Here is an 8,729-nt window from a genome sequence, read left to right as displayed (position 1 = left end):
TATATATACGAGATCTGTTTATTAAGAGAATTCTAAAGTGAAGCCTGAACTTCAACGAAATCCCTACTTTACTGATAAAAAGCAACACATCTTTATATACTACTACATCAATATGGTACGCATACATATACATATACATAAATTTTCGTAGTACAATAATTTTAATTCTAGACGTTTTAATAATAGACGTCTGAGTCTAATTCTAAGAATTTTACGTTGTTTGTTTGTGTAAAGTACTAGTTTGTGGACCATAATTTCATAAGTACAGATTACAAAGCTTTTATATCAAATTTTAAGCCGTAAAAAATTGATCAATTATAATCAATTATTCATCACATTCGGCTGTAACCGGTCTTACGGCTTAATACGGCTGAAGCTTATAAATAAGGGGTAACTGTATTATAGAATGTATATCAATGTTATTACAAATAAGCTATAGAAATACTGAGAGAAAGAATCAGAAGAAAAAAGACTAGAATTGGGAAAAAAAAAGATTTCCTGTATCAGGTCAATACTCCAGCCCATTCAATACTTTCTGTGAAGCAGTTTTTGGTCAAGAAGTAGATTATACTACTATAATACCATACATACTCGTTAGATAATATTGTGTAATTTCTTTATTCTAAAGCCAAACCTATGATCAAGAAAACCGGTTTTGCATCTATTATTAAGATAAAGAAAAAAAATGAAAGCTGATCTTGTATTGGTGGATAATGAATTATATCACGCCTTTGATCAATATCAGACTGCAACTATGTATAGATGCAGAGAATTACATATTAAATTATATAATTAATATATGCATATAAATTTAAAATATAGCATTTTAATCTCGTTATTTAATAGATTCGTACATTGAAAAAAAAAATCTTAATTTCAAAGAAATATCTCTTTGCTCATATTCAAAAAAATTATTTCTTTGGATCAATGAAAATTTCTTTAAAAATAAGATATTGCACTTTCAAAGAAATAAGATATTGTATTTTCAAAGAAATTTTCATTGGGAGATTCAAAGAAATATTTTTTTTAATACAAGCAAAGAGATATTTCTTTGAAATTAAGATTTTTTTTCAAAGTACATATTTACATAAAGAACATAAGAAATAGAATGTCATAGATAAACAAGCGCAGGATTATAATCTTAAAGTTCGAAGTCTCGTTTTACAATGTGATAATATTTTTTTAAACTATTTCACAGGGACGCACACTTATCGTTCAAGTACAACTGTCCAAAGTTTATCTCAAACCGGTAATCATTAGAAAAATTAAAGTCAGTGTCAGATTAATTTAGCATCAATCGCGATGTTGAGAGATGAGAATAAATGCCATATATTTGTAGTGTGACATCATAATATAACGCAGTCTTTTTAAAATCTCATCAGGTTTAAAAGAGGACGATCGCATTTTGGTCTAAGTGCTGGCGCGCTGAACTGAGGCTACACGGATGAACATCGCGGGATTAACGAACGGTAACTTCAGCGATTTGTTTCTGCTGCCTTTCGACATTGTCTGGCTTTCAAATGCGCCTCAACCTGGTACACTTAATCAATCACTAGATTGCACCCTTGTAGGAAATAATTCCATCCAGTAAACTCTTTAGCCCTTAGGCGAGAAAAGAGGATGAGACTTCGATTTCTCATTATTATCTCCGTTGAAAGAGACTGCTTATTTAATACATGGTACTCGTTATGCACGTATGGAAAAAAAAACAGAGGAAACAGATAGAAAGCAATGAAATTATCTTCGAACAAAGAGAATTTAGAACGATCTTTATCAAACCTATTGTATTTTATAGGAAGAAGATAAAAAAAATGTATGTCTCTTTATCTTCGGTGAAACGTACTTATTTAGCAATGCAATACAATTTATTTGAATAAAAATGTAGGGTTACACGTAGATAGAATTTAAGAATTTTAAAATTAAAGTAAAGATTTGTAGAACATGTCCCATTTTTGTAGTACCATATAGCATCGATTGTATCTGATCATTGTATGTTTCTCTTCTTTTTATCCGAAGGAGCTTCTTAATTCTTTTATTAGATTTCTTTTACAGGAGAACTCTTACTAAATCAATAAATATTTAAAAATAATTATATAAATTTCTTTAGAAAAAATAAGATATCTTAAGTAATTATTCGAGTAAATTATTCAATAATTAGTGATGAAATAAAAAAGAACAAATTGGCAATTCTAACAAAAGTTACATTCGAACGAACTAATTTTAATCAAATAATAAATAATCAACTATAATGACTTTTGATAATATATTGATAATGATTTTTCTTGGCATTTAACACTGCTAACACTGTTATTATACGTACATTATATTATAGTTTTCAGATTACAACATTACAACGCCAAAATGTATGATTCAATCTTTCAATTAAAATACTAAAATGATCCAAAGATATGGCAAATATCACTTAAGAAATTAATTTCAATCCTCTAGAGTCTGTCCATACAGCACAGAAGTATTGCAACATTGCAAAAAGATTTCATTGCAAGATTGCAACATTGCAAAAATATTGCGAAATATTGCTACAATATTTTAGCAACATTGCAGCAACGTAAAAATGTTCGATTTAAAAATATTGATATGTAATGTTGCAGCAATATTACAACATAATATATATGCAATATTAGATTTTGCGCATAGAGGAGAAATACTTGCAGTATTATTGCAGAAACATTGTAATAATATTGCAGCAACATTGCTATAATATTGCAACGTTATTGCAATATTTATTATAAGCTTTTTTTTGTATTGTATAAATTTAAATATAAAAAATTAGAAGTAGGAGTTAAATGTAACATACAATGAATACAAATAAAATATGACTTCATAATTAATTATATCTTTATATTTCATAGGTGTGTTCCAATATACACTGCCAGTACTGAAAATCTACAGTATATGTAACATGAACTATTAATTTTCCGCACTGGCTATGCATATCGGAACGTCTATAAAATATAAAGACATAATTAATTACGAAGTTATATTTTATTTCTATTCGTATGTTACATTTAACTCCTACTTCTAATTTTTTATATTATATGTTTTATATCTTATTGAGTCCATTATGCATTATATTTAATCCTTATTTCTAATTGTTTTATGTCTATAAATTATAGACATTGACTACATTTATATCTTATGTCCGTTTCCACTAATGTAAATTAACTTTAATCTCGGTTCAATTTACTCGTCTTTTTTTAATCTTTTTTTAATCTTTTTAGAACTAGAGAAAGAAGATAAGTTGAACTGAGATTAAAATTAATCTATGTTGGTAGAAATGGACATTAATTTAATAATATTCATAATTAGAAACTAACCAGTCATTCTATTTTTCAGAGGAATATATTGTTATGAGATTGGTCAGTTTCATAACTACAGATGTTATGAAACCCGATTAAGTGTATGTAAACGTCACTAATTCTTATTCTTCCATTATGTCCAAGTTCTTATTTTATTGGATTATACACAAATCAATATATACTTAACACTCAAAATGAAGAACTTTCTAGCAGAAGCACACAATCGACACAGTGACAACAGTCATTCTTGTCTTTGTTTCTTACTGATTTTTGAACAAGAACAGGATGACTCTTGTCAATTTGTGTCTCTTGCTGAAAATATTTTAAATATTGCTGCAATATTGCTGAAGTAATATTGCAAAAAGAAATTTTCGCAATGTTTCTGCAACATTGTATTGCAACATTGAAATGTTGTAACAATGTTGGTACAAGTTTTTGTGCTATACGGGCGCAGATCACGATATTCTTGACACTTTGCTGCGAAACATTTCATACATGCGGATAATATCTCGTTCCTGAACCGTGAAGTCTCATCGATACGAGGACACTTATATCGGTGATAATTCGCATTTGTCCCCGTTCACGATGCTTATGGAGGCTAAACAAATCTCAGCAGGTCGGGTCCGCCTGAGCTTCGGTCTGAGCCCGGCTCCAGGGGGGGTCAGATAAGCGAATTGAGTTCAAGTTCCGTGCCCCTAAGTAGGTCTTTAACCGTAGAGGACCGTTATTCGACTCGCGACCTTCGACAAACAATTCGTCGAAGCAACCGTTTTGTCATTGCGCAACGATTGTACGTTTTCCGTGGCATTGCCGTCGACCGGATTTCGCGACACAGTGCACTCATCCAGCTTCTTCAATTCAAAGATACGATTATCGCGTTATGCCCCATTGGCTCGGAGAATTATGATCGCGAAGACCGACTTAGTGAATTTTAAAGAGCATACGCTTCATGAGCCATGATCGATGAATATCAGATAAGAATCGAATAACTGAACTTCATTTTTACATCGCATACTGCTCATCCTATTATGCAAAATTGTCACAATAATCAAAGGATAATAAGGCATAGTTATTACTACTTAATCTTGTGAAAATAAAATATAAATCTTAAAAATGTTCTCTCTTTCTCTCTCTCTCTTTCTCTCTCTCTCAGCGTTATTTTCAGTTGCTTGCGTCTTATTAATAATGCCAAATAAATCTACATTTTATAAATCGCTTTCCTTGTTTTTTATTTTATGTATATTTCGTTTACATTCTCTTTGTTTTTTCATTTTTATCGACTTTTGAAATTCTACTATTTTTAGACAATATTAATAGTCCGTTCTTATTTTAAGAACGGACAGTTTTAAATAATGTCTTAAGATATTAATGTATTTTTAATTCTCTGATTGGCTTATGCTATCTAAAGACTATATTAGAATCTGAAAACATAAAAATCGACTATAAATACCGGTCTAAACTCGTTTTTATAACTTAATATTTGTGTTTTTAGAAAGCTTGCCCTATAAGACACTAATAACCCCACTATTTTTCTCTTTCCTCTCGTAAGAGGTTTCCTTTCTCCTGAAAAGGAACTGTTACTAAAGAACTGTTACTAAAGAAGGAAGATTGTGAAGGTGTCCTTCGCCTTCGCTCTATCATTTGCATATTTAAACAGTTTGTGTCTATTATCGTCCCACGCGGATTCCTGCTCTGGCTAACATTCTTTTCCGGAAATACCGGTCGACTAGACGATCGGTCAACCTTGAAATGTTTTGGGAATATCCGATGACTCGTTTCTCGATTTCTTTTTTTTTTGACCTGCTCGCAACCGATCCTCCCACGGAATGAATGAGTAGCCGGGTAATTATGAGGTAAACCGACGATTGCCGACGCGGCCAAGGTGTCAAGGTAGGGAGTTTGCTCCTGAAGCGAAGTGAATGCCTTTCCCGGCTGGTTGGTCCCGGCATCTCAGTACTCCTGGTGCAGCACCGACCGATGGGACTCGTCGTCTCTTTGCGCGCGATCGCGATTAAGAAGGGCGAAGATACGTTCGTTCAGCTGGCGATAAGGTGATCACGTCAAGTTCGGCAGGCTAACCGGTCGATTGCGCATCACATCGTTGTCGGCCGATCTCAAGACTTAGAATTATTGCCTTAGATGAAAATCAAGTATTAAACCTGGGATCACTCAAATAAATCAAACACTCGAGTACATCTCATTTATCGCTTCCCACGTAGCCTGCAAAGCGCTCAGAAAACGCTTATGTCATTTGCATAAACACTTCCTAAGCGCTTTGCAGGCGCTGCTGTGCTTCGTGGATTATGCTCATTTATCGCATATATTCTTGAACATTGAATATAATAATTGGTAAAATGCTTAATCCTTTGCTCGTCACAAATCACGCATAAATGGCTAAAAAAAATATATATATATATATACACATATATGTGACATTTGGAATTCTATTAAAAAGATTGGGATTAATGTTTTGCTGATCGTAATCTGGAATATTTAAATGTGATTTCGAAAACTATTTTACATCCTACGACTATATTGCTATAATCCGTGAGTGTCTTCTTTAATTCTGAATGCAGTGTGTAGAACGTGCCGGATAAATCGAGTGCATATATCCTTTTCCGCAGGAATAAATCTGATAAAGTGAACCATTCAAAGACCAATTCCAGAAATGTGTGAGAAATTAACAGCTATTTAATTTAATTATTATGATGGAACAAAAAATGTAATGCGATCGTAATTGTATAGCGTTCAAGTGCAATAAAAATAGCAGCTAATTACGCGCGAGTTGAATGCATCTGAAAAATACCTATTACGCAAGGATCATTTTGTCGTTACATATGAACTCAAAGATCTTTGTAGATTGAAAACGATATAAATCTTTTGCAGATGAAATAGGATAACTGTCCCAAACTGTGCCTGTCTCTATTAGTGTGCTTTTGTATTTCGATAAGTCATAAAAAAAACTAGCGAATAAATAAGAAAAAATATTTTTTCTTGTTAAGTTAAATTATTAATGCATATGATATCGAAGATAATATTTTATTTTTTGAGTATTAAAATATTTTAAATATTTTTCAAAAAATATGAGAAATTTATGTGAATCTAGTAATACCACAAGATTTTAAGTTTGTCGCTATTAATGTGCTCTATATTGGAACTGAGAACGTTATGTTATGAATGTACATTGAAATAAATATAATTGAAATAATGATTTATGTAATATTAACTTAAACAATTAACTTAAAATTATTTCCTGTTTTACTATATGTCAAAATGAGTCAAATGGATAAGCATCCAAATTGAAGGTTAATAGGGCCATCGCTTGGAGGACTCATTAATAAGGACAAAAACATATTTTTTATTTTTGTCAAAAACATTATAAAGTATTAACATTTTTTAGATTAAAGAAATATTATAAGAAAAAAAAGTTAAAAAACCGATATTGATTGCAAGATATAATAAAATTATTATTAAAGCTACAATATTTAATCATTAACAATTCAGTAATAAGCAAGTTAGTGCTAAAAGATAAGTGCTAACATTAATAGGGACAGTTATCCTACACTTTATTTGTAATTTAATGTCTCTTTATCTGTGTCAATATATATTCCTGTTAGTATATTCTTGTCATCCATTAAATTTCAAGTGACACAAATAAATTAGAATAATGAGACGCATATGATATATCTACGAAACTAAATAATGGACGTTAAAATTCAAAAAATATATAATCTTTAATATCCGAAGTAGCTTATAGCGCTAAAAAAATGCATTAAAGCGCTATAAAATATATATGCTTTTTCAGCGCTTTGCAGCTGCTTGGGATGTCAGACAGAGATAAAATATTAAATTAATTAAATTATTCATGGATGACTATTGATAATCAAAATTATTTGCTTTCGTATTAATTATCGACATTAGATCGAAAATAGGATGAATGAATGGAAATATGTTCTACTGATGTCTGATCGAATTTAAGGTCAATCACGATAAATCAGGTGGATATAGATGCACTATTGAATTTCGGTCGTACATTGAATACCCAAGATGGAATTAACGGTTTTAGAAAGCTGAGAAATAGCCAATGGAACAGGAATCGCACAAGGAATGACCATAAAGTCGTAAAACAATTTGTGATAGGAAATAATTTTCGAATGGACACACTTGCGCAGAAAGCTATCTCCTTATTTGTAACAGTAAAACTGAAATATTAACGCGCGGTTAATAATAAATAACTAAAATACATTTATCTTGGATTGCAATATGACAAAAAAGGTGTATAATATATTAAGTTGTTGGCATTTGAAAAATGAAGAAATTAATTCTTGTGTTAGAGATATTAACCTCCATTTACGCGTCTTTTAGATTTATACTTTTGTCCGAATATTATTAAGTAGAACCAAATGAGATGACAAAATTTTATTTGTGCTATAATGATTTGGCTATAATGATTTGGCTAATTTAACGAACAATTACAGACCTAATTGTCTGGCTTGCGAGGTAACTTTTAATTGTTTTTTTTTTATTTTTCCAACGCGGCGGCACGTCCAGGATATCGATCATGTAACTTTTTCTGCAGAGCGAAAACGTGAAAAGTGAACATTTTTATATGTATATGTGTATACATACACACACACACATCAAATTTTTACTTTTCACGTTTCCATCCTAAGGAAAAAGTTACATGATTGATCCCCAAATCAGAAAAGTAGTTCTTAGCAACATAAATGATGTCGCGACTAACGCCAAACTTCATATCATCAATAAGGTAGAAGAATAAATCGAGCGAGAAATAGAAAAATTGAAAGAGATTTGTCGAGTCAGGATTCTTTTTAGCTTCCTCCATTAAACGTGAAGCATTGAACAAAAGAGTGCATCTCGTACGTCGCGCTCTCCAACATGATGCAGCGATCACGTACGCTTTCGAGCACGTTGCATCGGATAAACTTGGAGCCCAAATACTCTCTCCTCGAGGTGTGGGCCAGCATACACGTGGCAAACGTTCTCGCGTTGTTTCTCACTCTCTCGTAGAACGGCTTTTTCTTTCCGTTTCGGGGTCACATTTTATCACGCAAGTACTTTCGATGCGTCGTATCTTAGCTTCCTGTTTCAATGTTTCCATCGGAAACCTAAGCGATATACAAAATGTCAGACGTCTACATTTTTTTCTATATTATTATCTATATTATTTCTATATTATTATTTTAATGTTCTGAAATGCTGCACAACTTTGTTATCAGTACATTAATTTCCATTGACGGATTCAGAAATTTGTCAAAGAGAGGAGTGTCGCAAGTGAAATTTTTTTTTAATGATGATTTTTTTTAATGATTTTTTAATGATTAGATATAAATACAATACAATATTCATTATTATTTAAATTATTACATTAAAAAATTATTTTTTAAATGT

The 8,729-nt window shown here is 31.4% G+C and overlaps 1 protein-coding gene across 1 annotated transcript in view; it reads left to right on the top strand.

Moving 5' to 3' along the window:
- The first annotated feature begins 5,301 nt into the window (after positions 1-5,301).
- The window catches only part of LOC108695129 (mediator of RNA polymerase II transcription subunit 15a-like), a 7,612-nt gene continuing 4,184 nt past the window's right edge, over positions 5,302-8,729 (top strand). Inside the window, exon 1 of the mRNA XM_018204888.1 lies at positions 5,302-5,368. The gene's annotated coding sequence lies outside the window, so the exon portion shown is untranslated. The remainder of the gene's footprint in view (positions 5,369-8,729) is intronic.

This window comes from Atta colombica, unplaced genomic scaffold (assembly GCF_001594045.1).
Source record: "Atta colombica isolate Treedump-2 unplaced genomic scaffold, Acol1.0 scaffold126, whole genome shotgun sequence".
NCBI classification, from domain to species: domain Eukaryota; kingdom Metazoa; phylum Arthropoda; class Insecta; order Hymenoptera; family Formicidae; genus Atta; species Atta colombica.
Note: the sequence above shows the minus strand (reverse complement) of the source record. Positions and strands in the feature narration are given on the sequence as shown.